This window comes from Podarcis tiliguerta, assembly GCF_965153285.1.
Source record: "Podarcis tiliguerta genome assembly, chromosome: 5".
Lineage (NCBI taxonomy): Eukaryota > Metazoa > Chordata > Lepidosauria > Squamata > Lacertidae > Podarcis > Podarcis tiliguerta.
The window spans coordinates 9,230,478-9,257,740 of NC_139538.1; the positions used below are offsets into that span (position 1 = coordinate 9,230,478).

At 43.9% G+C, this 27,263-nt stretch overlaps 2 long non-coding RNA genes across 5 annotated transcripts in view; both read left to right on the forward strand.

Moving 5' to 3' along the window:
- Positions 1-27,263, forward strand: part of LOC310678519 — an 84,743-nt gene that overhangs the window by 33,397 nt on the left and 24,083 nt on the right. The gene's annotated exons all lie outside the window — the stretch shown is intronic.
- On the forward strand, positions 2,472-14,942 carry LOC310678542. 2 transcript variants are annotated; one of them, XR_014511831.1, is made up of 4 exons: positions 2,472-2,712; positions 3,864-3,916; positions 4,440-4,507; positions 14,122-14,942. It is a non-coding gene; the product is annotated as an uncharacterized lncRNA (long non-coding RNA). The 2 variants fall into 2 exon arrangements; XR_014511832.1 differs by lacking the exon at positions 14,122-14,942 and having other exon boundaries at positions 4,440-4,662.

Consider the following 27,263-nt stretch of genomic DNA (forward strand, 5'->3'; position numbering starts at 1 on the left):
TCCAGTTGTGACCGACTCTGGGGTTGCGGCGCTCATCTCGCTTTATTGGCCGAGGGAGCCGGAGTACAGCTTCCGGGTCATGTGGCCAGCATGACTAAGCCGCTTCTGGCAAACCAGAGCAGCACACGGAAACACCGTTTACCTTCCCGCCAGAGTGGTACCTATTTATCTACTTGCACTTTGACGTGCTTTTGAACTGCTAGGTGGGCAGGAGCAGGGACCGAGAAATGGGAGCTCACCCCGTCGCGGGGATTCGAACTGCCGACCTTCTGATCGGCAAGTCCTAGGCTCTGTGGTTTAACCCACAGCGCTACCCGCGTCATTTCCAGTTAGGGTTGGGAAAAACTTCTGCCTGAAACCCTGGAGAGTTACTATATTGAACTATCACTGTAAGCTATACTGAGCTTGATGGATCAATGGTCCATCTCAGTAGAAGGCAGCTTCCTATATGCCTTTGTTAGTACAGTGGTACCTCGGGTTACATACGCTTCAGGTTACAGACGCTTCAGGTTACAGACTACGCTAACCCAGAAATAGAACCTCAGGTTAAGAACTTTGCTTCAGGATGAGAACAGAAATCGTGCAGCAGCGGCGCGGCGGCAGCAGAAGGCCCCATTAGCTAAAGTGGTGCTTCAGGTTAAGAACAGTTTCAAGTTAAGAACGGATCTCTGGAATGAATTAAGTAGTTAACCCAAGGTACTACTGAACCTCATGAAGATGCCATAGAAACAGAGCAGATGGGAGCCTATACTCTGAATGATGTGGTGGTTACACTACGGTTGTCACCTCATGAAAGAAATGTTGGTCTGTCCATCAATTTTGCTTTAATCAAATTCATTTTCCACACACATGCAAATGTCTCAACCTACAGCTTTGAAGGGAAACCGAATCTTTCTTGTAAATGGTTAAAGTTGTTGGATATTCTCTCTCTGTGTGAGAGAATCATTTGTTTCAGAAACGGAGGAGAACAGAGAAGAAGTTTCAAGAAGCAGCAGAAGTCTGAGATTGTTTTGTCTATGCAAGGACATTTTCTGTGGGAACTGTTCTTTGGACATGGTCAGTGTGACAGGAAGTACTGATAACAATGTGATAACTTGTGAGTCTCTTGCTTGTGCCTTGCGGTGAGAGAAGCAGTCTTGAACTCTAAGCAATGCTTTGACCACGGCAGTGGTGAATGTCTGCGTATATTTGCTACCAATATGCTTTTACACCACACTTTTACGCCTGTCAAGTCAGCTTCTATGCTTGACTGAATCGTTATGCCGTCCAGGAGTGTTTATTGCATACTGTGTGTACCTTCAACCCCAAAGACACTTCCAAGGAAGAAGCTGCGTTCAGATGTAACTCTGCTGAGTATGGATACTGGCACACACGCACAGCGAAAGTGATGCTGGACCCAATCCTTCTAAATCATCCATCAGAGGTTGATGGATTGATCCAGTACAAGTTTGTGGCAGCGGATGCCATCTTAGAAGAGCCCGTTCTTCCTGTGTGAGAGAATGAGGGCGAGGCAGCAGGTGGGGATGTCTCTTCTAAAATGGTGGCTGTCACCTGCAGTTTCTAGAAGTGCTTTTATGAGGAGCAAATTAGTGGTGGTTTCTTTCTTCTTTCTTTTACAAACCAGGTTGCCCTATACAGTGGTACCTCGGGTTAAGAACTAAATTCGTTCCGGAGATCCGTTCTTAACCTGAAACTGTTCTTAACCCGAGGTACCAGTTTAGCTAATGGGGTCTCCCACTGCCGTCGCGCTGCTGCCACACGATTTCTGTTCTCATCCTGAAGCAAAATTCTTAACCTGAGGTACTATTTCTGGGTTAGCGGAGTCTGTAACCTGAAGCGTCTGTAACCTGAAGCATCTGTAACCCGAGGTGCCACTGTATATGCATTCCTTTTCTGTGCTGTTAAATTTACACACATTACAGTCATACCTTGTGTTACGTTTGCTTCATGTTGCATCTTTTCAGGTTACGAATGCGGCAAACCTGGAAGTGTTTATGTTATGTACTGAAGTTCTCACCCTGGGCCAGCAGGGGGATACGGTAGATAGTTTTCACTCAGGTCCACATCAGTTATTTTAGGCGGGAAACCCTGGGTTGTTGTTGCTACAATGTTGACAGCCGGCTTCTATAAAAGCAGGCCGGCTGAGCTGTTTGCTGTCCAGTTCTGTTCCAGCTTACAAAATAAAGAGCTGCTTTGGAGAAATCGCTGTGTCGTCTGCCATGTCTACCCACTATTCAACAGTTTACGTCTGGGTTCGCCGCACACACAGAAGTGCTCTATCGCGCTTCACGCATGCGCAGTAGTGGCACTCTACTTACGGACTTTTCAGGGTGTGAACGGCACCCCGAAACGGATCGCGTTCATAAGTAGAGGCACCACATAAACAGAACCAGGAGATGGAAATGCGCACAATCCTAATTGCCATCATTACATAATTCTCATTAATATAATTGCATTTATATAATTGCCTTGATTTTTCTGTTGTATAGATATTATGCTATGGAGTAGCATTTGTGTTCTGAGTTGCAAACCACCCTGTGATTTTTTGACAAAGGAGTTCTGAGCCAATTCTGATGCGGTTGTGGCATCTCTCCAGCTGTCAGCACAATAAGGATGGTGTCAGCCTTTGCACTGAGCTTCCTTTGCCACTTTGGTTCATGACCTGAGTGTTACTTAAACTTGAGAAGTGAAGCTATTACCAGGCTCTGTAAGGTAAGCCAAGGAGACAGTGTGCATTACCCCCTAATATTTAATGAAGTCTCAGTCCGTTTACATCCCACACCTGCTATATTCTTCTTTGTCGGTTTAACCATTATGGCCTCCATGTCGGCAGGTACCCCATAGCCCCTCATTAGGCACATACATTTCCACACCTCCTCTCCTGACTCGTATTGGTCCTCCCCACCCAACTCTCCTGGTAAGTCACTGTATCAGCCTGCCTTTTCATTACTATCAACAGACGAGGCTCTCTTGATGGTCCCTGCTCTGAGTGAGGTGTGCCGTGTGAGAGACCTATAGAAGAGTCTTTTCAGTGTTGGCTCCACAGCTGTGGAACAATCTCCCCACTGACATGGACCTTGTTTCTGTAGTGTATTTGTTTTGGCACTATGTGAATATTGCAGATATTAATGTGCAGCTGGAAGCAATAAGATGAATTAAAACTGACTCCTCTTGGAATAAAATAGGTCCAGACCCATAAATATGATTGAAAAGCTTTACTAACACAACTGGTTCCAAAAACAGATACAAAAAGAAATCATGATACATCCACCTAGTTATATAATGTCATGTGCATGTCCAGCACAGTTTCACCTTCTTACAAATTTGAAGTAACTCCTAGCAGACCTAAAATTAGAGACCTGTCTCTCCCCACAGCCTCCATTAACCTGGAGCTATTTTCTCTCCAGGAGAGACCTCATTATCCTTTGTTCTCTGTGGCTTCCAGAGGAAAAAAGACAACTCCCTTCAAAATGGTGATTTGAAACTGAATAACCCTCTCACATGGTCTAAAGTTAAACACCATGTGAGAGAGCAGAGAACATCAACAGTTAATTATCAACCAGTCAGGTGCCCAGAGAGCTCTTGTTAGTTTTAGTATAGCCCAATTGAATTTACCATGGCAAACCTTCAGCAACACTTACTCAAACACACACAGGGTTATTTGCCATTTCATTGTCAATTAAACAATTATACTTAACAGTGAAGACACACCTCTCTCACCATTCTTTTAGCAGTGGAAAGGTATGATGGGTGAAGTCAGTTTTAAGTATGACGCTGCTACTTTAATAGTTATGGAGGTATTTTATGTGACTCTGTTCTAACAATTGTATTATGCATTGTGTTTTGTTGCATTTACTTTACAGTGCTTTGCGGCTCCTGTTGTGAAAAGCAATATAAAATATCAGAATAAATAAATGTTGTACTTTCCACCCCCCACAAATATCTTTTTTTAATAATATTTTTTATTAAGGTTTTTACATAAAAGGAAAAAACAAAAAAGAAATACAAAAATACAAAAGTACAAAACGACAAGAACAACAACACACACACACACAAAAAACAAATAAAAACAATTCCATTTTCATAATATTCCTTGCATTTACTTATTTCCCAGACTTCCCCACACCTCCCCTCACTATATTCCAGTTCATATATTTAATCAGCAAATCCCTTCCCTCTATCTTAACTTAATCTTTATCTTAATATCTTAATATATCTTAATCTTTTCTTAATATCTTAATATGTTAAACCTTTTAATTTTACACCTTTTAACCTTCAAATTTTCCATGCACCTTCACCACTTTGTTGCTAATAACCTTTTAAGCTCAATCCGATGCCATTCTAACATTCGTTAATCTTATAATATTTCTGTAAATAGTCTTTAAATTTCTTCCAATCTTCTTCCACCGTCTCTTCTCCCTGGTCTCTGATTCTGCCAGTCATTTTTGCCCACCCCCCACAAATATCTACAATTCACTGTCATAACACATCAGCTGAAGTCATTTGGGTCAGTTTTCCATATGAAGATCACCACCATCCTTCTTGGACTTATTATATTACAGTAATCATTACTGTTTTTGAATTGGCATAGGCAAATTTTATGCAAATCTCGGCCAACTTTTTTTTCTGCTGACCTGTTAAGTGGGCACCCTGTATGCAATCATACCCATGTCTACTCAGAAGTAAGACAGAGTAGATCAGGCCTTGCTCCCCTGGTACTGGTCCATGCAGCTGGAATAGCACTGCAATGAAATGCTCTGATGCCAATTTTTGTTAAATGTATGCGTTGGAAAAAAAGTTCACTGGTAAGATATATCTTTTCTTCTATTTCTTAAGCATATAATCAACTCCCTCTCTATTTAGAGCATCCAGTTATAAAATGCTCTTATTTTAGTATTTTAGATCTCTTTTCCAGATGTTCTGTTTTATTGACGCAACTTTCAGCCATAGAACAGGGCCTTGGATCCAGATGAGCTTGTGTGCATGTCAGGGACTGATCAGAGGAGACCACACCCCCAGCCTGACCCTTCTGGAGAAGAAGAAGATGACAGTTCAGAATTACAACAGGGGTTTGAGGGAGGTCACAGCTCAGAGGCAGAAGAGGGAAAAGCTGGGAAATAATGGGAGAAGAGGGATCACTAGGAGTGCAACGGCCGACAGACACAGTATCTTTGGAAAGCATTCCGGACCCCCCTCCCAGAACCCGGACAGCCTTGAATGTACAGTGGTACCTCGGGTTAAGTACTTAATTTGTTCCGGTTCTTAACCTGAAACTGTTCTTAACCTGAAGCACCACTTTAGCTAATGGGGCCTCCTGCTGCTGCCGCGCCGCCGGAGCACAATTTCTGTTCTCATCCTGAAGCAGAGTTCTTAACCCGAGGTACTATTTTTGGGTTGGCGGAGTCTGTAACCTGAAGCATATGTAACCCGAGGTACCACTGTAGTAGAGCATAGAGCTCAGAAGCCGAGGGGCCTCAGTGTCACCCATAGGGAAAATGATGACAAATGACAAATGAAGCAGTGGGAGAAAAGGGGGCTGGAGAGTCACCCAGGACAACGCCGTTATCCCAAGTCTCTCTTAAGGGGTGATATGATAGCCATGTTCAAATATATAAAAGGATGTCACATAGAGGAGGGAGAAAGGTTGTTTTCTGCTGCTCCAGAGAAGCGGACACGGAGCAATGGATCCAAACTACAAGAAAGAAGATTCCACCTAAACATTAGGAAGAACTTCCTGACAGTAAGAGCTGTTCGACAGTGGAATTTGCTGCCAAGGAGTGTGGTGGAGTCTCCTCCTTTGGAGGTCTTTAAGCAGAGGCTTGACAACCATATGTCAGGAGTGCTCTGATGGTGTTTCCTGCTTGGCAGGGGGTTGGACTCGATGGCCCTTGTGGTCTCTTCCAACTCTATGATTCTATGATTCTCTCTGTAAATATTGAATGAAAAGCAGATGGAAATAACTTTTCCTTGTATTGTACGTTCCCGGCACCCGGCCGTGGGAGTTGCTTACTGTCGCCTGACAATGCATGTGCGAAGTGCTGTTGGCCAATTTTACCACATGAGGTCGTGTTCCAGAGGGCCTTGAATCTTTGGGGGAAGACTTTCCATGGGGCTGCCACTAGAAGTTAAAATCTGAAAAGCTTCCATATACAGTGGTACCTCGGGTTACATACGCTTCAGGTTACATTTGCTTCAGGTACAGACTGTTAACCCAGAAATAGTGCTTCAGGTTAAGAACTTTACTTCAGGATGAGAACAGAAATCGGGCTCTGGCGGTGCAGCAGCACCAGGAGGCCTCATTAGCTAAAGTGGTGCTTCAGGTTTAGAACAGTTTCAGGTTAAGTACGGACCTCCGGAACGAATTAAGTACTTAATTCTATGCTCTGACCCCATGGACCAGAGCACGCCAGGCACTTCTGTCTTCCACTGCCTCCCTCAGTTTGGTCAAACTCATGTTCGTAGCTTCGAGAACACTGTCCAACCATCTCGTCCTCTGTTGTCCCCTTCTCCTTGTGCCCTCCATCTTTCCCAACATCAGGGTCTTTTCCAGGGAGTCTTCTCTTCTCATGAGGTGGCCAAAGTCTTGGAGTCTCAGCTTCAGGATCTGTCCTTTCAGTGAGTACTCAGGGCTGATTTCTTTAAGAATGGATAGGTTTGATCTTCTTGCAGTCCATGGGACTCTCAAGAGTCTCCTCCAGCACCATAATTCAAAAGCATCAATTCTTCGGCGATCAGCCTTCTTTATGGTCCAGCTCTCACTTCCATACATCACTACTGGGAAAACCATAGCTTTAACTATACGGACCTTTGTTGGCAAGGTGATGGAGCCTCAGCTTCAGGACCTGTCCTTCCAGTGAGCACTCAGGACTGATTTCCTTAAGAATGGATCTGTTTGATCTTCTTGCAGTCCATAGCTGATGGAATTCAGGTGGACCTTGGGTGGGGTTCCAAACTTTTTTTTTTTTTTTAGTTCTGTCAAGCACACATTCTCACAGCTGAGGCCAATTTCTAATGAGCAGGCTCTGACTCTGACCTTGAGCACCCAAGAGAACACAGGTATTGGTTCTTGTGATCTCATCCCTGCTTGAAGAGAAAGAATATTTTCTCAGAGGCCTAACTTTTGTGCCTGAGTTGGGAAACTATTTTCTAGCACACACAAAAACCACTTTTCTTTCAAATAAGATTTTGTTAAAGCTTTTTCATAATACAGTAAGATAAAAGAAACTAATATAAACAAAAATAAAAATGGAGAGAGAGAGAGAGATAAAAGAAAAAACAGGGTCCTCTCTCAAACATAACTTGTCTCACACAGGAACTGGTGGATCCAACTCTCACCTGTGAATTTTCCTTTCTTCTCCCAGTCTCTCACCTTGGGAGGTCTTCCGTGTGTGTGTGTGTGTGTGTGTGTGTAATACTTGCACCCCTAAAATGGCCCAGAGCAGAGGACACCAAAAGAAAAAAAGGGGGGGCAGAAATTAAAGAGAAAAGAAGAAAAATAAAAAGGATTTTCTGTCTGTCAGTAACTTAAAAGAAATTGCTCCAAATATTCACTCTAGAATTACATCCAACAGATCTACTTTTTGTTAGGCAATACTTTCCCAGTCTTCTGACCCAAATGTCTCAGATTAAATCATTTTTCTTTTCACGCAAAAAGTCCAAAAGGGGTTCTCTAATTCTTGTCATTAATAAATGCCACCAATGGTTTCTCTCTAGCTTTCTTGACAAGTGTCAGGCTGAAAGAGTTTCTGGAACAATGCATTAAAAAAATTATAATATGCCTTCTGCCTCATCCTCTGCTTGCCTGGAATTTATGTGCCTTTTTATCGGGGTCCATAGCTTCCCATTAGATTCTCCAAGGTCTTTGTGACCCAAAAAAGGTTGAAACACCCACTTGTCCTAATCCAACAGGGACAGCTTTTCTACCCTGACTTTTCTTCATGGTTTTTGAGAGCTGAAGTGTCAAGACTTCAGCTTACTATTCCAAGTATCTAACGGCTGAAAATTCAAAATGTTTGCCTTTTTTGGTGAGGTATTTACATCCTGTGCTTTGACAGGAACCTCTTTCGACAAAGAAATAAAAGTTCACACTTCATTGCGGATTCCAAGAACTGGCAGAATACTGCTGGTTGCGGGTTGGGGTTTGTGTCAGGTGTCAAGTGCTGTGAGGTTGGCGACGTGTTTCAGTCCATAATAATAAGGTTCTGAAAAAGAGCAGGGGAACTGCAAAAATTGTGTGAAAAGAGCTGGAAAACGACTAGCAATCCCAGGAGCCTTTGCAACTACAGTCCCACAGCCTAGAACTTTGGAGTACCAGGCATACCGGTCTGGTAAGTGCTGCTGGTTTTTTAAAAGGGTTTTTCCAGAGTTACCGGTCTGGTAAGTGCTGCTGGTTTTTTAAAAGGGTTTTTCCAGAGTTTCCAAAGGGTATTTGCAAGCTTTTTATATGGTTTCCCCCATTATGCATGACTTCCCATGTATGCACGGTAACCTCCAAATATGCGGGGAGATGCCTGTATTATTAATAATAATAATAATAATAATAATAATAAATTTATACCCCACCCATCTGGCTGGGCGTCCCCAGCCACTCTGGGCGACTTCCAACAAAATATCAAATACAGTAATGCATCAAACATTAAAAGCTTCCCTAACAGGACTGCCTTCAGATGTCTTCTAAACGTCAGGTAGTTGTTTTTCTCTTTGACATCTGGTGGGAGGGCATTCCACAGGGCGGGTGCCACTACCAAGAAGGTCCTCTGCTTGGTTCCCTGTAACCTGGCTTCCCGCAGTGAGGGAACTGCTAGATGGCCCTCGGCACTGGACCTCAGTGTCCGGGCAGAACGATGGGGGTGGAGACGCTCCTTCAGGTATACTGGACCGAGGCAGAGGCAAAACAAGGCAGAGACCCAGTTATCCAGCTAGAAGAGCCAGTGTGGTGTAGTGGTTAAGAGCGGTAGTCACGTAATCTGGGTAACCGGGTTCGCGTCTCCGCTCCTCCACATGCAGCTGCTGGGTGACCTTGGGCCAGTCACAGTCTCTCAGCCCCACTCACCTCACAGAGTGTTTGTTGTGGGGGAGGAAGGGAAAGGAGAATGTTAGCCGCTTTGAGACTCCTTAAAGGGAGTGAAAGGCGGGATATCAAATCCAAACTCTTCTTCTTCTTCTTTTGGAACAAAAATATCTTCAGTTGGTTCTGGGGAAAATATGGATATTGTAGAGGGGCTTGGAAGGGTAGAATTGATCCATGGACTTGAGGTTCTGTGTCCCTGCCTTACAGGGTTGCTGTAGGAGTACGGCTGCAATAATATATGTGAAGCTTTCGAAAGCACAATATAAATGTCAAATATTATTTCACCCTGAAGAACGGCTTTCCCCCTCCCCTCGATGCACCCAGCAACCACCATCTAAACTTTAGGAAGTCCAATCGGTATTCAGAATTGTGGGATCAGCTGGCAACTCATTTTTCCACCCAGGCTATTTGCATGCCAATGAGATACTCGACAAACAGACAAAAGTATGTATAACTCAACGGTAGCTATGAACGAGGGGCTACCTTTAAAGGAGGAGGGAGAGGAGGAGGAGGAGGAGGAGGGAGGGAGGAAAGATACCATCTCAGCAATATTGGTACTTTTGATAAACTTGTTTTATTTAATTCGACAGTCTGAACATATGTTCTATCAGCCCTTCGCAAGCGTCGAAATTGCATTTTTCATAGCGATGCTAAGGGGTGCGTGATTAATGCAGGATGTGGGAGGTGTGCTCACAAATCCTGTTATCAGATAATGGGATTAGCACGCATACCTCCCGAGCGCTGCCGCCGCTTTGAAAAATTTATTTCCGAATCTACATATTCAGCTACACAGAACCAGCCACATTATGGGCATAACAAATAAAAGTGCTGGGGATGCAGTTTGAAGGGCCTCTATCGTGATTACGTTTGCCGCCGCGGCAGCAGCAGCAATGAAAGACTAAAATCGGAGGCTAGACACAGCACTGTCTCTCTTTCTCTCTCTTTTAGGGCTGCTTCATGTTATTGCTAACGCAGAAGACAAGTTTGCCAATTGTCTGCGATACCTTGGCCTGCGAATACTATAGGGTTGGAAGGAATGTGCATCCGAACTCCAAAAACAAACAGCAGACACACACCAGAGAATTCAGAGCAGGGCATCGCTGCCTGTTTTGGTCATGGCTCAGTAGCATAGAGCTCTCAGCCTCCTTCATATTCCTCCAAGAAGCTTGGGGGGTTTGTTCATCATTCTCTTACTCGCCACTTTGTCCTCAAAATAAAGTAGGATAGGCACAGTGACAGACACAAAGTCACCCAGGCCACATTCGCACCGTACATTTGAAGTTCTGTGATACCACTTTAAACAGTCAAAGAATTCTGGGAGCTGTAGTTTTTTAAGGGCGCGGAGCTACAGTTTGCAGTGTGGTTTAAGTAGGAAGGCAGGGTGTGGAAGGGTTGCCAGAAAGTAAGGTGAAGCAGCACCATCCAAAGGTTGAGGCTGCAATCCTATATACCAGTGGTTTCCAATTAGCTAAGTGCTGTAAAGGTAAAGGGACCCCTGACCATTAGGTCCAGTCGTGGCCGACTCTGGGGTTACAGTGCTCATCTTGCTTTACTGGCCAAGGGAGCCGGCGTACAGCTTCCAGGTCATATGGCCAGCATGACTAAGCTGCTTCTGGCGAACCAGAGCAGCGCATGGAAACGCCGTTTACCTTCCCGCCGGAACGGTACCTATTTATCTACTTGCACTTTGACGTGCTTTCGAACTGCTAGGTTGGCAGGAGCAGGGACCGAGCAATGGGAGCTCACCCTGTCGCAGGGATTCAAACTGTGACCTTCTGATCGGCAAGTCCTAGGCTCTGTGGTTTAACCCACAGCGCCACCCGCGCCCCACCTAAGTGCTGTAGACCCCTGTTTTTCACAAGCCAAGCCAGAGACCCTCTACTTTCGAAATAAGAGGAAGATATATTTGTGGTAGTTTTTGCTGTGTGCCACGGACCCCTGGGTGGACTCCCCAAGGGGTCCATGGACCACCAATTGTGGGCCATAGCTATATTCTTTTGCAAGCCACCTCGATTTCTGAGCTGTATGAGCTTCCAGGGGTTTCAGGTGCTTATGCAGGGTTCAGTTTCCTTGCAAGTAGGGACAGCAGTGACCGTGATGCCTTTATGATACAGCATACAGGTGGTGACCATTTTAGGTGTGTCAAATTGTGTAATGCTGCAGTGTGATAACTGCCAAGAAAACTTTTTTGTTTTGTTTGAATCTGTATGCTAAAATGAGTTTAGAGACTAAGGGAGCTTCCAGGCTATTGCATACCCCACAACTGTCCTGTTTTAAGCGGGACACTCCCAATCACAGAAGTCCATCCCGGCTTCTGTTTGGATCCCAGAATGTCGCATTTAAGACAGGCACCCTGGCGTGACCCAGGTGATGAGCGCCAGGGTGCCTTCCAGGATCGCTTTGGCAACTGTGAAAGGGTCACGCCAAAGCACCTCTGGGAGGCTGCAGCCTCGGTGGGGGGAAAGGTGTAGAGAGGGCAGCGAGAGAGAGAGCAGGCAAGGGAGGAGATGGGTCGGTAGGGGGCAGTGGTGAGTGTGAGCAGGCGAATGGCAGTAATAATAATAATAATTTATTATTTGTACCCCGCCCATCTGGCTGGGTTTCCCCAGCCACTCTGGGCGGCTTCCATAGAAACAAAAAATACAGTAAAATATCACAGATTAAAAACTTCCCTGAACAGGGCTGCCTTAAGATTTCTTCTAAATGTCAGGTAGTTCTTTATCACTTTGACATCTGATGGGAGGGCATTCCACAGGGCGGGTGCCACTACCGAGAAGGCCCTCTGCCTGGTTCCCTGTAGCTTTGCTTCTCGCAATGAGGGAACCGCCAGAAGGCCCTCAGTGCTGGACCTCAGTGTCCGGGCAGAATGATGGGGATGGAGACGCTCCTTCAGGTATACTGGGCCGAGGCCGTTTAAGGCTTTAAAGGTCAACACCAGCACTTTGAATTGTGCTCAGAAACGTACTGGGAGCCAATGTAGGTCTTTCAAGACTGGTGTTATATGGTCTCGGTGGCCGCCCCCAGTCACCAGTTTAGCTGCCGCATTCTGGATTAGTTGTAGTTTCCGAGTCACCTTCAAAGGTAGCCCCACGTAGAGCACATTGCAGTAGTCCAAGTGGGAGATAACTAGAGCATGCACCACTCTGGCGAGACAGTCCGCGGGCAGGTAGGGTCTCGGCCTGCATACCAGGTGGAGTTGGTAGATAGCTGCCCTGGATACAGAATTGACCTGCGCCTCCATGGACAGCTGTGAGTCCAAAGTGACTCCCAGGCTGCGCACCTGGTCCTTCAGGGGCACAGGTACCCTATTCAGGACCAGGGAGTCCTCCACACCAGCCCGCCCCCTGTCCCCCAAAAACAGTACTTCTGTCTTGTCAGGATTCAACTTCAATCCATTAGCCGCCATCCATCCTCCAACCGCCTCCAGGCACTCACACAGGACCTTCACCGCCTTCACTGGTTCTGATTTGAAAGAGAGGTAGAGCTGGGTATCATCTGCATATTGATAGACACCCAGTCCAAACCCCCTGATGATCTCTCCCAGTGGCTTCATATAGATGTTAAAAAGCATGGGGGAGAGGACGGAACCCTGAGGCACCCCACAAGTAAGGTCCCAGGGGTCTGAACACTCATCCCCCCCCACCACTTTCTGAACACGGCCCAGGAGGAAGGAGCGAAACCACTGTATAACAGTGCCCCCAGCTCCCAGCCCCTCTAGACGGTCCAGAAGGATGTTATGGTCGATTGTATCAAAGGCCGCTGAGAGATCCAGCAGAACCAGGAAACAACTCTCACCTTTGTCCCTAGCTGGCCGGAGATCATCAACCAGCGCGACCAAGGCAGTTTCAATCCCATGATGAGGCCTGAATCCCGACTGGAAGGGATCCAAATGGTCCGCTTCTTCCAGGCGTGCCTGGAGTTGTTCAGGACCACGCGCTCAATCACCTTGCCCAAGAATGGAAGATTTGAGACTGGGTGATAGTTAGCCATACTGGTCGGGTCTAAAGATGGTTTTTAAAGAAGCGGTTTAATGACCGCCTCTTTCAGCGGATCTGGGAATGTTCCCTCACAGAGGGAAGCATTCACCACCCCGCAGAGCCCATCGCCCAGCCCTTCCCGGCTTGCTTTTATTAGCCAGGATGGGCAAGGATCAAGGAGACAGGTGGTTGGTTTAATGCATCCAAGCAGCCTGTCCACATCCTCGGGGGTAACGATGGTGTGTGTGTGTGTCCCGATTTGCCCCCACTAAATGTTGGGATTTTGGGGTTGGGATTCAATCACATCCTGGAAAATTCAGGCTGCACAATTAAACTTGATGTGGAGCTCTTGTGCAACAAACCAAAATACTGGTCTGTTTGCTGGGAAAATGCACCAGAAAGTGCAGGATAAATTGGTGCTATGTTGTCTAAGCTGTCCAGAATTAAATCAGATTGTAAATAGCCAGTGTCACCATTTCTCTCTGCAAACAAGCCAGAATAAGTGCTTCATATAGAGCAGGGGTCAGCAAACTTTTTCAGCAGGGGGCCGGTCCACTGTTCCTCAGACCTTGTGGGGGGGCTGGACTATATTTTGAAAAAGAAATATGAACGAATTCCTATGCCCCACAAATAACCCGGAGGATGCATTTTAAATAAAAGCACACATTCTACTCATGTAAAAACACGCTGATTCCCAGACCATCCGTGGGCCGGATTTAGAAGGCGACTGGGCCGGATCCAGCCCCCAGGCCTTAACTTGCCTACCCATAATATAGAGGCTGTATGGAAGTCACCTCACATCTGGGCCTTGAGAAGGAGATGGCCTCTATAATTTTTGCTACCGTAGCTTTTCTTTTTGGCTAGCTTCCATAGGCTAAAGATGTACTGAATATCTACCTCCACTAAGAGGAGCCCTAGGCCTGGAACTCAACCTTCTCTTCGTCCTTTTAAATAGAAGACAGTAGGGCAGATGGAAGTGGAGGAAGCACTTTTTTAATTTTCCGACTGCAGCATAAATAGAATTAATGAGTTGCTTATGAGTGGAAGTGATTTTGCATGCTTTTTTTTTTTCAGGGGCTTGCGGTGTGGCAACGAAGAGTGCCTGGGTACTTAAAGGCAGAGGAAAGATATAGAAGCAAATGCAATTTTGAATCTTACTAGCAAATGTAATTGGACATCTTCCTAGCTTTGGTACTCAGCGAAGCCTGATTTCAGAAAGGTTCTTCTGTACTCAGTCTTAGATGAAAGGAAAGGCAGACAGGCCTGAACTATCGAAAATACGATCTGCAAACGGAATGTAGACTTCCAGACAATAGATTTCACCAAGAACTTGTTGACATAAGAAAATATTGGTCTGCAATTTATTTTGAAAGTTGTTCTTAGTAACAGGGTAGAAATAGCTAATGGAAAGTACAAACGAGCCTGAGCTTATAAACTTTGGTATACCTCTGCATTGTAATTAGTTGTCTGATAAAACTGAATAATGTGCGCCTTAGAGCAGGTGGAAAAGCACTCTAGCCAGTTCTGGGATTCCAAACATTTTGTCTCTCCCCGTATCACTGAAATGTCCCACCCATTGAGACTGAGATCAGGATGACAGAAGCTCTGCAAAGGGAAATGGGAGGGATTCAGCAGCAAAATTTTCTGCTCTGTTACCATCCTTTTCTGCCTTTCCTCCCCAAACTTCACCCCTGTTGCCGTCTTCCTGATTGCTCCCAAGCTCAGACCTCATGCCTATTGTAGATATTAATATTGTGCAGTTTCAAACAACTGGAATCAAAAGAACTGACTCCTCCTTCTGGAATAAATCACTGTCTAGTCCCATAAAAATTATTCAAACTTTTACTTGCAGAACTCTTCAAAAACAGAACATAAGCATCATAGATGCATCCAAAATATCCCTACAATGTCTTCTGCTGTCCAGACCTAAACAGACCTAAAGAAGCAGAGGCCTGTCTCTCCCCACAGCATCCATTTTCCCTTGATCTGTTTTCTCTCACACTCATAGAGGGTCATTTACATGTCCTTACTTCCACAGAGTTTGGGACAAAATACTTAAAGGCAACTCCCTGCAAAATGGATACTTGCAACTCAATACCTTTGTCACTTGATCTAAGGTCATAACACTCACCTGTTAGCCAGCAGAAAACAACAGTTAATTATCAACTCAGCGAGAGCTCAGAGTCCACTTAGAAAGCTACTGTGGAAAAACCAACACACATTTAGCCATTTTCCATTTTAAACCTTCATTAATATACAGGCATTATTATTTCAGTGTCAATTAAATCAACTCATACTTAACAATGCCCAGCACAGATTTATTTAAGAGCCAGTTTACAAAGTCTTAGGTCCAAGTACATTGATAAACAAGTAACTTAATGCTCCCAGTTAGGTCAGCTCCTGCCTTGCAGTTGTCTGTTTTATTCATGTATTTGGACTGACTTGAAGCACGGAGACAAAGCAGAGATTTTACCCAGATGTCTCACTGTCGGAGTCCTCCTCGAACACAGCTTCTTATCTACAAGATTTAGCACAGAGAATCTGCACTCTGGCCTTCAGTACATTACAGCTGAACTCTTGAACCCAGTGACATTGAACAATAATTTGTACGAATGTATATCTCTTTATTTGAGACTGTGTATATACCACGGCTTCTGATTGGCTGCAGGAGTTTTCTGCAGCCAATCAGAAGCCGTGATTTGGTTTTTGAACATTTTGGAAGTTGAATGGACTTCCGGAACGGATTTCGTTTGACTTCCAAGGTACGACGGTACAGTGGTACCTCGGGTTACAAACCGTTCGGGTTACAGACTCCACTAACCCGGAAGTAGTACCTCGGGTTACGAACTTTGCCCCAGGATGAGAACAGAAATCACACGGTGGCAGCGCAGTGGCCGTGGGAGGCCCCGTTAGTTAAAGTTACCTCAGGTTAAGAACAGTTTCAGGTTAAGAACGGACCTCCGGAATGAATTAAGTTTGTAACCAGAGGTACAACTATATATTCTTTGAGCTTGTATTATTTTGACTTTTAGCACATGTTGCATTGAGGTATTTAAGTTGACAATGTACTCTTATTCTGCCTACAGAGTTGTGCTTGATGAGATTCTACCTTCTGCATTCCTTCTTTGTTTGATACTGAGCTTGTGCCTAGCTAGTGCAGCCAGCCAAGTGCTCGATAGTCAGGTAAACAGTAAAAGCAGGGGATGATCTGCCTACCCTGGTCGAATGGCCTGCAGCTGCGTGTCAGCTTGGCGGGTTGCACAATTTTCCAGGCCTGGGACGGAGAGCTCTTACATTTGCACCTGCAGAACTGACCTCTTTCCTTCCAATTCTACGATTCTATATGTATGGTCTAGCTGAGATTCCTGCGTATCATAGGGTTGGACTAGAGGCTCGTTGGGAAATCTTGGACCAGTCACTGCCTCTCAACCTAGCCTACTTCCCAGGGTTATTGTCCATATAAATTGGAGGAGTGGGGAACAAAGTACACCTCCTTGTGCTCCTTGGAGGAAAGGCAGGATAACTTAACTATTAAGTTAGCAAAAATGTATAAAGTCAGTAATAAATGTTGGAAATGTAAAGAAAAAGAGGGAACATTTTGTCACATGTGGTGGGAATGTAAAAAGGTGAAATGCTTCTGGGAGATGATATATAATGAGTTGAAAAAAATGCTGAAATATACTGCATGTACTGCATTAAAGGAAAATGTTACGAAAATGATATATAGATGGTACATTACACCAGTAAAACTAGCAAAAATGTATAAAACATGTAAGAAGTGTTGGAAATGTAAAGAAAAGGGTGGTACATTTTATCATATGTGGTGGGAATGTAAGAAAGTGAAAAGCTTCTGGGAGCTGATATATAATGAACTGAAAAAAATGTTGAAATATACATTTGTTAAGAAACCAGAGGCCTTTCTCTTAGGAATCATTGGAAATGAAATAAATAGAAAGGATCATAAACTTTTCCAATATGCAGTAACAGCGGCAAGAATATTACTGGCCCAGAAATGGAAACAAGAACAAATACCAACATTGGAGGAGTGGAGAATGAAGTTGATGCAGAACTTGATAAACTGACCGGGAAGATCAGATATCTACGAGATCAAAAGTTCATTGAGGACTGGGGAAAGTTAGTTGAGTATTGGGAATTTATAAGTGATAACGAAATAACATTAGTGGCATTTAAAGAAGCTCTGTAACAAAATAAGAAATATTGTAAAAAAGGAAAATAGAAGTGGGGGGTAGGTATAAAGGCAATAGTAAAATTTAGAAATGTGTAATTAAAGAAGATATAATTTGGATGATTGGCAGAGAGGCTGAAGGAAGTCTAAAAATGGAAAAATTCATAGAAGTTGTAATGTGGTGTAATTTGTATTTTCTTTCGATGGAAAATCAATAAAATATAACAAAAATAAAAAAATGTTGAAATATACATTTATAAAGAAACCAGAAGCATTTCTATTGGGCATTGTGGGGAGTGATATAAATAGAAAGGAATGTAAGCTCTTTTTATATGCAATAACAGCAGCAAGAATATTATAGGCCCCAAAATAAAGTTAATGGACTATGCAGAATTAGATAAACTAACAGGAAGGATTCAAAACCGGCGAGACCAGAAATTCACGGAAGACTGGAGTAAATTTACGGACTATTTGAAAAGTAATTGTGAAGAACAGACGACGTTTGTAGGTTTGCAAGAAGTTTTGTGAGGAGTATTATTAGAAGTATTGTAAAAATGGACAAGGGGGAGGATGATTTGTTAAGAGATGTAAAGGCAATATAAAGTTTAGAAATGCATAAGAAGTGGTTAAAATGGTGGATCATCAGAGCTGCTGATGGAAGTCCAAAAAGATTGTATAAGTGATAAGTTTTGTGGTACATTTTATAATTTATATGTTAACATTAATAAAAAATATTATTTAAAAAAAGGAGGAAAGGCGGGATAAAAAATGATGAATAACGTTCAGATTCAAACTGAGTCATTGTGTGACCGCCATTTTCCCATCCCCCAAACCAGGAATTAAGTCATGTATACAGAAGACATTTCTCTAAGCTGCGCACTGCATATCCTTTGTGATAGCTTTCCCACTAGCTCAGATATACATTATTGAAGGTCCTCTGTGTCGCTAGATGGCCACTAGAGGGCAGGGTTGAATTTGGATAAGGAAAGAAAGAAATAAGACTGTAGAAAGAACGAGTACTGAGTATTAGAGAATCCCGCTTGACCAGGAAGATAGAAAGAAAAGCTCTAATTGATTTTCAACAGGTAAAATCTCTAGGAAGCAGCTGTCTGTGATAAAGGGCAGGTAGAACCTGTGGCTCTCTGTGTTTTTGGCATATCCAGTGAAGTTCTGGATCGCAGATCTATTGCTGGGTGAGCCATCAATTATGATCTGGGCTATAGCACCATTAGATATAACAGAGGCAGAGCTTGATTCTGGTTTACAATGTGGTGCATGTTGTGAACAAAGAGGAGGCAGTCTTGATTCCAGCTGAAATTAACTTTATGGGCAAATTTCTATTTTTCCACATAGAAATCCAGTTTTTAAAATTCAGAATCTCAACTGCTCAGATACTGAAATTTAAATTCGGAATTCTGAGTACATCAATGGATGTTATTTGTGTGGATGCATAGATGGCCATATTTCAGTGGCAAATGGCATATGCTTTCAGATGCTCAATTTTGATTCGTCTGACCATGTGAAACCACACTTTCAAATGTTGAAAATGGGGGGGGGGGGGGCAAGGGAGCCTAGGCTGCAATCCTAAACACATTTTCCCAGGATTAAAACCCAGCAAATTCAATGGGTCTTGTTTCCAAGTAAACATGAAATTGTGTCCATTGATGTCAATAGCTCTACTCTGAGTATGGCTGCTACCACCCATAATTTATGAAACAAAAAATAATATGATAAATATTAGTTCCCCTAATAATTGCTTTTCCATTGTAATTAATTATTAATTACACTGTAATTAATTAATTAATTAATCAATTATTAGTTCCCCTAATAATTGCTCTTCCATTGTAAACTGTATATTTGACTCATTTAGTAATGTTTTATGTTGATATTTTTAATATAATATTTTATTTCCCTGTTAATTATGTTGCTTTCTATTTGACCTACTTCTACAATTTTTTTTTTTTTTTATCGTTTTATTTGATGTTTTAATGCAGGCTGTAAAGCGTTTTGAGAGTCCCCCCTCCCCTTAAAAATATATGAAGCAGTATAGAAATGAAATGAATAAATGAAAAATGAATGCAATGTGCTCAAAACTATTAAGTCAACATACTAACTGTATTTACACAAATAAGTAAATAGTAATTCAGTAATCAGGACGGGGATTCTTAAAAGGTGCATCCATATCACAGTTTATTGTGAATTCAGTTCTGCTCATGCCTGCATGAATGCTGGTGGTTCGATCCCACCCAGGGACAGCTGTGGGCAAGATTTCTGAATTGCAGGGGGTTGGACTGGATGACCCTTGGGGTCCCTTCCAACTCTACTGGGAGCCAGTGTGGTGTAGTGGTTAAGAGCGGTGGACTTGTAATCTGGGGAACCGGGTTCGCGTCTCTGCTCCTCCACATGCAGCTGCTGGGTGACCTTGGGCCAGTCACACTTCTCTGAAGTCTCTCAGCCTCACTCACCTCACAGAGTGTTTGTTGTGGGGGAGGAAGGGAAAGGAGAATGTTAGCCGCTTTGAGACTCCTTAAAGGGAGTGAAAGGCAGGATATCAAATCCAAACTCTTCTTCTTCTACAATTCTATGAGTCTATGTTTTTCCTCAGCGTGTATGCAACGTCCTCATCAAAATGCCATTCCACATCGATCCTCTCTAGTTTAACTCAGATTTACCACTTCGACATTTATTCATTTTTACTTACTGGATTTTCCGCAGAAGCTCTAAATCCAGATTAAAATGGGGAAATGATACGGGCATTTGGTTGAGGACAACAATGTGTGGATGCTCCAGAAACCTTGAACACAGGCAGCACCGAGTCTGCAATAAACTGCCTTCCGGAAGTGCCCCAAAACTGCAGGGCGGGAGGCCTATTTCCTACCCTACCCAGAAAAATACTCTAATCATAACCCCAAAAGTCTAGACAAACGAGCCTTTGCTTGGTGCTGAAATGACAAAAAGTGTCATTGTGGCTTCTGTAATTTCCACGGCGGAATTTCTTCCTCGGTGAAAGCTGTTAAATTTCACCACCCATTTTTCCCCCAGCCGCGGAAGGAGCTTCAAGGACCACATACAACAGTGTGGCCTTGCTGTGTGTAATTGCCTATAATTGCATCGAAGGCACTGAACATTACAGTCTCGGAAACTCTGGCGTATCTGTTGTTATTGACACATATTGATCGTATGGGCTGGAGCCCCGCAGGCTGCTGGGGGGAGGGCGGTCTCTTAACTCTGCTCTGTTGCCGACACCTCACACACCTCAGGCCTACTTTGACAATTTGCAGAGACCGTGGCAAGCCACATATGCTGCTCCCCAGGGATTTCCGTCTTTTGCGCAGCAGTTGCGAATACTTTACAGTGTTGCGCAGTCTCCATTTTCCCCAAACAGTGAGAAATTTTCAGGGGCAGGGTTACTCAGGTTTCCTTTCCTGTGAATATGAGAGAGAGAGAGAAAGAGTGCACAAGGGACATGTAGTTTTTGTAGAATTTATTTATTCACAACTATAAACGAGCTGGACCATAAAGAAGGCTGATTGCCGAAGAATTGATGCTTTTGAATTATGGTGCTGGAGGAGACGCTTGAGAGTCCCATGGACTGCAAGAAGATCAAACCTATCCATTCTGAAGGAAATCAGCCCTGAGTGCTCACTGGAAGGACAGATCCTGAAGCTGAGACTCCAATACTTTGGCCACCTCAAGAGAAGAGAAGACTCCATGGGAAAGACTCTGATGTTGGGAAAGATGGAGGGCACAAGGAGAAGGGGACGACAGAGGACAAGATGGTTAGACAGTGTTCTCGAAGCTACAAACATGAGTCTGACCAAACTGCGGGTGGCAGTGGAAGACAGGAGTGCCTGGCGTGCTCTGGTCCATGGGGTCACGAAGAGTCGGACGCAACTAAACGACTAAACAACAACAACAACAACAAGGTCACTGTGGTCCTGGGGAAAGATATCTGCTTGGATACCCTGGTAGAGAGAAGGGATGGGGACAAAAGGAACACCAGACACATATATTTTATGGTCTGCATGGACTTATTAACATCTTCCTTTCCTTTCCCTTTTTTTTAACTTAGTGGAACTACCATATCCCATGCTTCTAATATCTCACTGCAAAAGAGAAATTTCAAACAAGCAAATTTGCAAATCGAGAATGCCAGACCGTTGAGTTAAACCAAAGGCCTCGTTTAGCTTGGCCAAAATATCTCCAGGGGTGTTCACCACACATAAAAGTAACTTGATTGGGGAAGGGATAGTCAAGGATTTCTAGACAAACTGCTCTGTCAACAACTCCTCCTGCTTCTTCCTTTCCTACTTCCAGCACCATCCTGGCATTCATGGCACAAACTACAGATTCCTGCAGGACGTTGCACAGAACCCTGAAATCCACCCAGAGACTTCTGCTGATACAGAGCAGGGTCAGGACAAGAAATGGCACCCCTGATTTGCACTGAGCTTCCACATACCCAAAATTCTGCTGAGCATCGCATAGGCAGTTGCTTCTGCCCTTGCAAAACCTTCTGTACTTTGTCTTCTGGTTCTGCACATAAACTTCATCCAGGCCTCAAGTCCCAAAGTTCATTAAAAAATGGCATCTTCTTAGCAGGTGAACAAATACAGTCAGTAATGCAGGTAAGGAGTGTCGGTAAGAAACCCTTTAGATAAGCGAAAGAGACGTTTTCTAAATACCGTATTTTTTGCTCTATAAGACTCACTTTTCCCCTCCTAAAAAGTAAGGAGAAATGTGTGTGCGTCTTATGGAGCAAATGCAGGCTGCACATCTATCCCAGAAGCCAGAACAGCAGGAGGGATTGCTACTTTCGCTGTGCAGCGATCCCTCTTGCTGTTCTGGCTTCTGAGATTCAGAATATTTTTTTTCTTGTTTTCTTCCTCCAAAAACTAGGTGCGTCTTGTGGTCTGGTGCATCTTATAGAGCGAAAAATACGGTACTTAAATCTGCTGCCTTGGGTATTCCAGAAACCTTTGATAAATATTGTTGTTCATGGGGGCAAAAAAAAAGAGAGAAAGAAGAGGAAAATCATTTTTTTCATTTTGTAGCTGAGACATCCGTGCTGAGTGCTACATAATCTTTGGATTCATGTGTCGGACAATTACTGTCTAATTAATTAATCATCTGATAATTAAAATGACCTCCTTTGGGCTGATACCCGATCTGCGCGAGGTTCAAAGGAAACTTGACACATCGTGTTGTGTCCTGTTCCAGCATGACCTACAGGCATGTTATCGTGTTATGTCAAATCTGGTTTTCCACAAGGAAAGCAAGCCAAGGTACAAATTAAAGGAGGCAGGGGAGGAAGGGCACAGCTGCACGGGATTAGAAACAGTGCAACTGGTCCTTCTACCTGGCAGAACGCATACATCAGGAAACTCCCAAGAGCATCCGTGCACAAAGCGTGGGATGGTAACGGCTGAGAGTGTTTGTTATGCTACGGCTATTGTACCATTGTAGGTAAAGTAGATTTTGCATGCCAATTAAATTAGCTAAGCCACTGTTATGGACTACAGCCACCATAGGTGGTGTTTCAATGGGGCAAATGGAAGTTGCAGATTGTTGGCGCTTGCAAAGGCGGAGAGGGAGCATCACACAGGTGTTTGCGAGAGCCGCAGGTGATGCCCAGCCACATATTTACCTGCCCTGAGCCTGACGTCAAATATGATATCAGAGGTGGGTTGTGGGCCAAATGGAAAGGCAACCCCACAGGCTTATTAGGCTCACAGGCTAGCATTTCTCCTGTTGACTTAGGCCAATAGTCTTCAGCCTTCCCAGATCCACCTTCGACTTTAACCGATAAGGGGCTAACTTCTAATTCACATCACCTACACATTTTAACCCTTTATCTGGGCTCCTTCCATATGGTTCTAATTCAACCTGCTTGAGGTTGGTTCAGACCAGGCATAAGCAATCTCGGCCCTCCAGATGTTTTGGGACTACAACTCCCATCATCCCTGACCACTGGTCCTGTTAGCTAGGGATGATGGGAGTTGTAGTCCCAAAACATCTGGAGGGCCGAGTTTGCCTATGCTTGGTTCAGAGCATTGTAAATCTCAGCTCCCCAGGTGATATGTGCCTAGAGTTGCCATATTTCAAAGAGTAAAAACCAGGACACCCCTAAAGTTGTTGGGTGGTTTGTTTGTTTTTGAAAAACCGAAAGTTGATGAGCTTTCTTTTAGACAAACCCCAAAGCACTGCCTTTTGGAAATGCCCCCCCCCGGGCGTCAATTCCGTCTTTGAAATCCCGGTAATGTGCTGTTATGTGTTGATAGAATACAACAGTCTTCCCCAAGCAGGTGCCCTGAAGATATTTTTGGGCTTAATAATAACAATTTTATTTATATATATATATATATATATATATATATATCCCGCCCTCCCCAGCTGAAGCCGGGCTCAGGGCGGCTAATAACTCAATTCAAATCAGATTAATGGCAACCATTGGGCTAGAGTTCTGTGAGGATTGCCAAAGGAGGGGGTCAGGCTGTGCCCCGGCCAAAGGCCTGGTGGAACAGCTCTGTCTTGCAGGCCCTGCAAAGACCCGCAGGGCTCTAGTCTCTTGTGTTCCACCAGATCGGAGCCACAACCGAAAAAGCCCTAGCTCTGGTTGAGGCCAGCTTAACCTCCCTGTGGCCCGGGACCTCCAAGATGTTTTTGTTTGAAGACCGTAAGGTCCTCTGTGGGACATACCAGGAGAGGCGGTCCCGTGGGTACGAGGGTCCTAGGCCGTATAGGGCTTTAAAGGTTAAAACCAGCACCTTAAACCTGATCCTGTACTCCACTGGGAGCCAGTGCAGCTGGGAGAGCACCGGGTGAATGTGATCTCGCAGCGAGGACCCCGTAAGGAGTCTCCCTGCGGCATTCTGCACCCGCTGGAGTTTCTGGGTCAGTCTCAAGGGCAGCCCCATGTAGAGTGAGTTACAATAATCCAGTTTGGAGGTGACCGTCGCGTGGATCACAGTGGCTAGGTCAGGGCGAGAGAGGTAAGGAGTCAACTGCTTAGCTTGCAGCTCCCATCACTCTTGACCATTGGCCATGCTGACTGGGGCTGATAGGATTAGCAGTGCAAAACATCTGAAGTGCACCACATGGGAAACAGTTGCTCCAGGAAGCCAACCAATCAACGTTTACAGAGAGGCATGGTTAGAGTGGAACTACGGATGGGATGGACATTTGCACTTCCAGGCCATATCAGCTGAATATAGGTGGAGGCCACAAACCTCAACTCACCGTGTCAGCACTGAGGTTTTGTTCTGTGCAGCCAAGCTTTTGTTCGGCTTTTTTATTTTTGCAAGGCAAAATGGAATCTTTTTGGAGCTAAGGTGCTAAAAAGACACATCAAACTCTGCTCTCCTGCTGGCAAGATAGTAGCTAAGAGACTGAGCTGTGAATCCAGGAGTCTCCAGTTTAAAAAATCTCAAGTCTTGTCACTAATTCGTTTGGCAGTCTTGGGGAACCTTCAGAATCTTTTGAACCTTTCTGCTGACTGTATTGCAGATATCAATACGGTATTTTTGCTTTGGCTAAGAGAGTCAGTTCCAGGGAAGGCAATTGCTGTGAAGACAACTAAGACAAAGAATTTTAGGCATTTCACAAATTTTAGAAGTGTCATATAAATTATTGATAATCATAGGTGATAAACTTTTATAGAGTTATGCAGACATGGGGAGGGAAAAAAAATGAATTATTTTAAAATGTAATTGCAAAACCAGAATAGCTGCTATACAAGTAGAGAGACTCATTTACAATCCTTTATTTGGAGCCATCAGTTTTTTGGACTATTTTCAAACTATTTGGGAATATTTCTGTTTGAGACTATTTGTATATTTTCTACAGATCCCATTTTGAATATTAGTGTGCCTTGAGCTTACATGCTGTTTCCCTAGAAGAGGGTTTACCTTATTATACAGCTCCTGTTTCCTTTTCTCTTTCATTGTTTTGTACTTTAAATATATAGATTCCGAGATAGACTTCCGTACAAAATGTGCACGTGTTTTGGGTGGTTGTATTGAATTCTTGCGACCAGCGTAGATGATCTGACCTTTGAAACCCTGGAAACGAAACCGAGAAATGGATTTGCAAGAAAGCCGAGCTGTTCCAGTTTAGCGGCAACGGATTTGCCCAACTACATCAGATATTCTGACTCTTTCAGAAGTTGTGGGTGATGCTGGCCTCATCTCCAGGGGATATTAGTTTTCTGTATATAATTAATAACAAGAAAACTGTATCCTGACTTGAGGGCCTGCATGAGCATACTGGAACAAAAAGGGCCATAAATTAACATCAATTATGTATTAAAGTTCCAATTAACCTGGCTGATACTGATATACTTTAACAAGGTACACTTAGATAAAAGAAGCCAACTCTCTAATTACTTGGAATGGGACCTTCTGACCCCCTCCTCCCTTTTATGCCAACACCACCCTAATGAGGAAGGAAGTGAGAGGTAGGGGACCCTTACAGAAGGTGAGGTTCTGAGCACCACCAGATGCCCCCCTGGGACATGACTCTACCTTCTTCTTAAAACTGTCAATGATGAATATTTCATTGCTCTCGAAGCCTTTTAACCCTTGGAGGAGGCAGATGGTTCAAGCTCAAAGGGGCTAGGAGCATCCTTCAAGCGCTTGAACGTTGAGCTCGCCATCTACTTTACATATTCACTTCCCCAACCTTTTATGAGCTTCCTCATTCTCTACTCATAAGACGTACGTGTTGGATTTGTTTCTAAACTTCACCGTTGTTTTGCTATTTAGATATCCTTTCTGCCTTAACTCATCTACTTACTTAGCTCCTCTCTCTTTCTCTCCTTTCTCTTTGTCCCTACCTCTCCTCTCTTTTCATCATCATCATCAATCATCATCTTTATTACGGTCCAGAGACCCAACAAATCGTTACAAAGCAATACACAATTCATACAGCCTACCTCCAGGTTAAACAATAATTTTGTTCAGAATATAGGGATCATTGGTTCTTACAACCACCGATAAAAACTTTGCCACTGCTAATGTTCTAGCGTTCGTCTGATCTTCCAATAGGAACCTGACATAGTGAGCCTCTGATTTTCCTGGGAAAGGTACCAGCAAGGTTAATATCAGTTCAGCCCTGACTGGCTCATATTTTGCACAGTGCAACAAAATATGTTTTATGGAATCGATGTCTTGAGCGCATAAGCAAAGTCTGTCCTGGTAGGGAACTCCTCTCAACCTGCCATCCAACATTGCAGAAGGAAAGACGTTTAGTCTGGCTTTGGTGACTCTTTTTAAAAGATGGTCCTAGTGCCACTGATATAACCTACCTTAGCTAACATGGTCTACTTGAAGATCAGGGAGTTGCAGCCAGTTTTTAACCTCTTGGGATCCTTGTGAAGACGATTTAAGGGTGCTTCCAAATGGCAACAGGTCATTGAGATGTTGCAAAATGGGTCATTGGTAGCAGCTATATTTTTATTTTATCAGATCTCCACAGAATTAAATGGGGGGAAATACTGGCTGGCATTTTCATGCTAGTGATGTCATGTGGACACTGAAAAGAAGAACACAACTTGCATGTGTGAGCAGTGCCTTTGGAAGTATCCAAATTCTTCAATCCTACATGCACTTCCGCAATCCTATTTACATTGGCGTAAACCCCACTGAAAACAGTAGGATTTACCTCTGAGTAAAAAGGCAACTTGAGAGAGGTGGTAGCATGAATTTCTTTGGACCGCTCATGAATCCCACCCCCTTGAATAACAGGACTGCCTGCAAATAGAAAACTAGCTCAGTGGAACAAAGTTTCAGCACGGTCTTTTTTCTTACTGATGCACAAGTTTTATATTTGCAAATGTTGTTGTTTACATAGGGGAGCATCCAAACATCTCTGTGTGCATAGGGTTCCTCTACGCAAGTCCCTCCTCCTCCACCTCCTAACTCTCCAAGCGTCTCTCAGAAAGATGGCTATAAAAACTCCCTACATCTTTGTGTGAGAAGAGAGTGTGGTGTGGCGTAGTGGTTAAGAGCGGTGTACTCGTAATCTGGTGAAC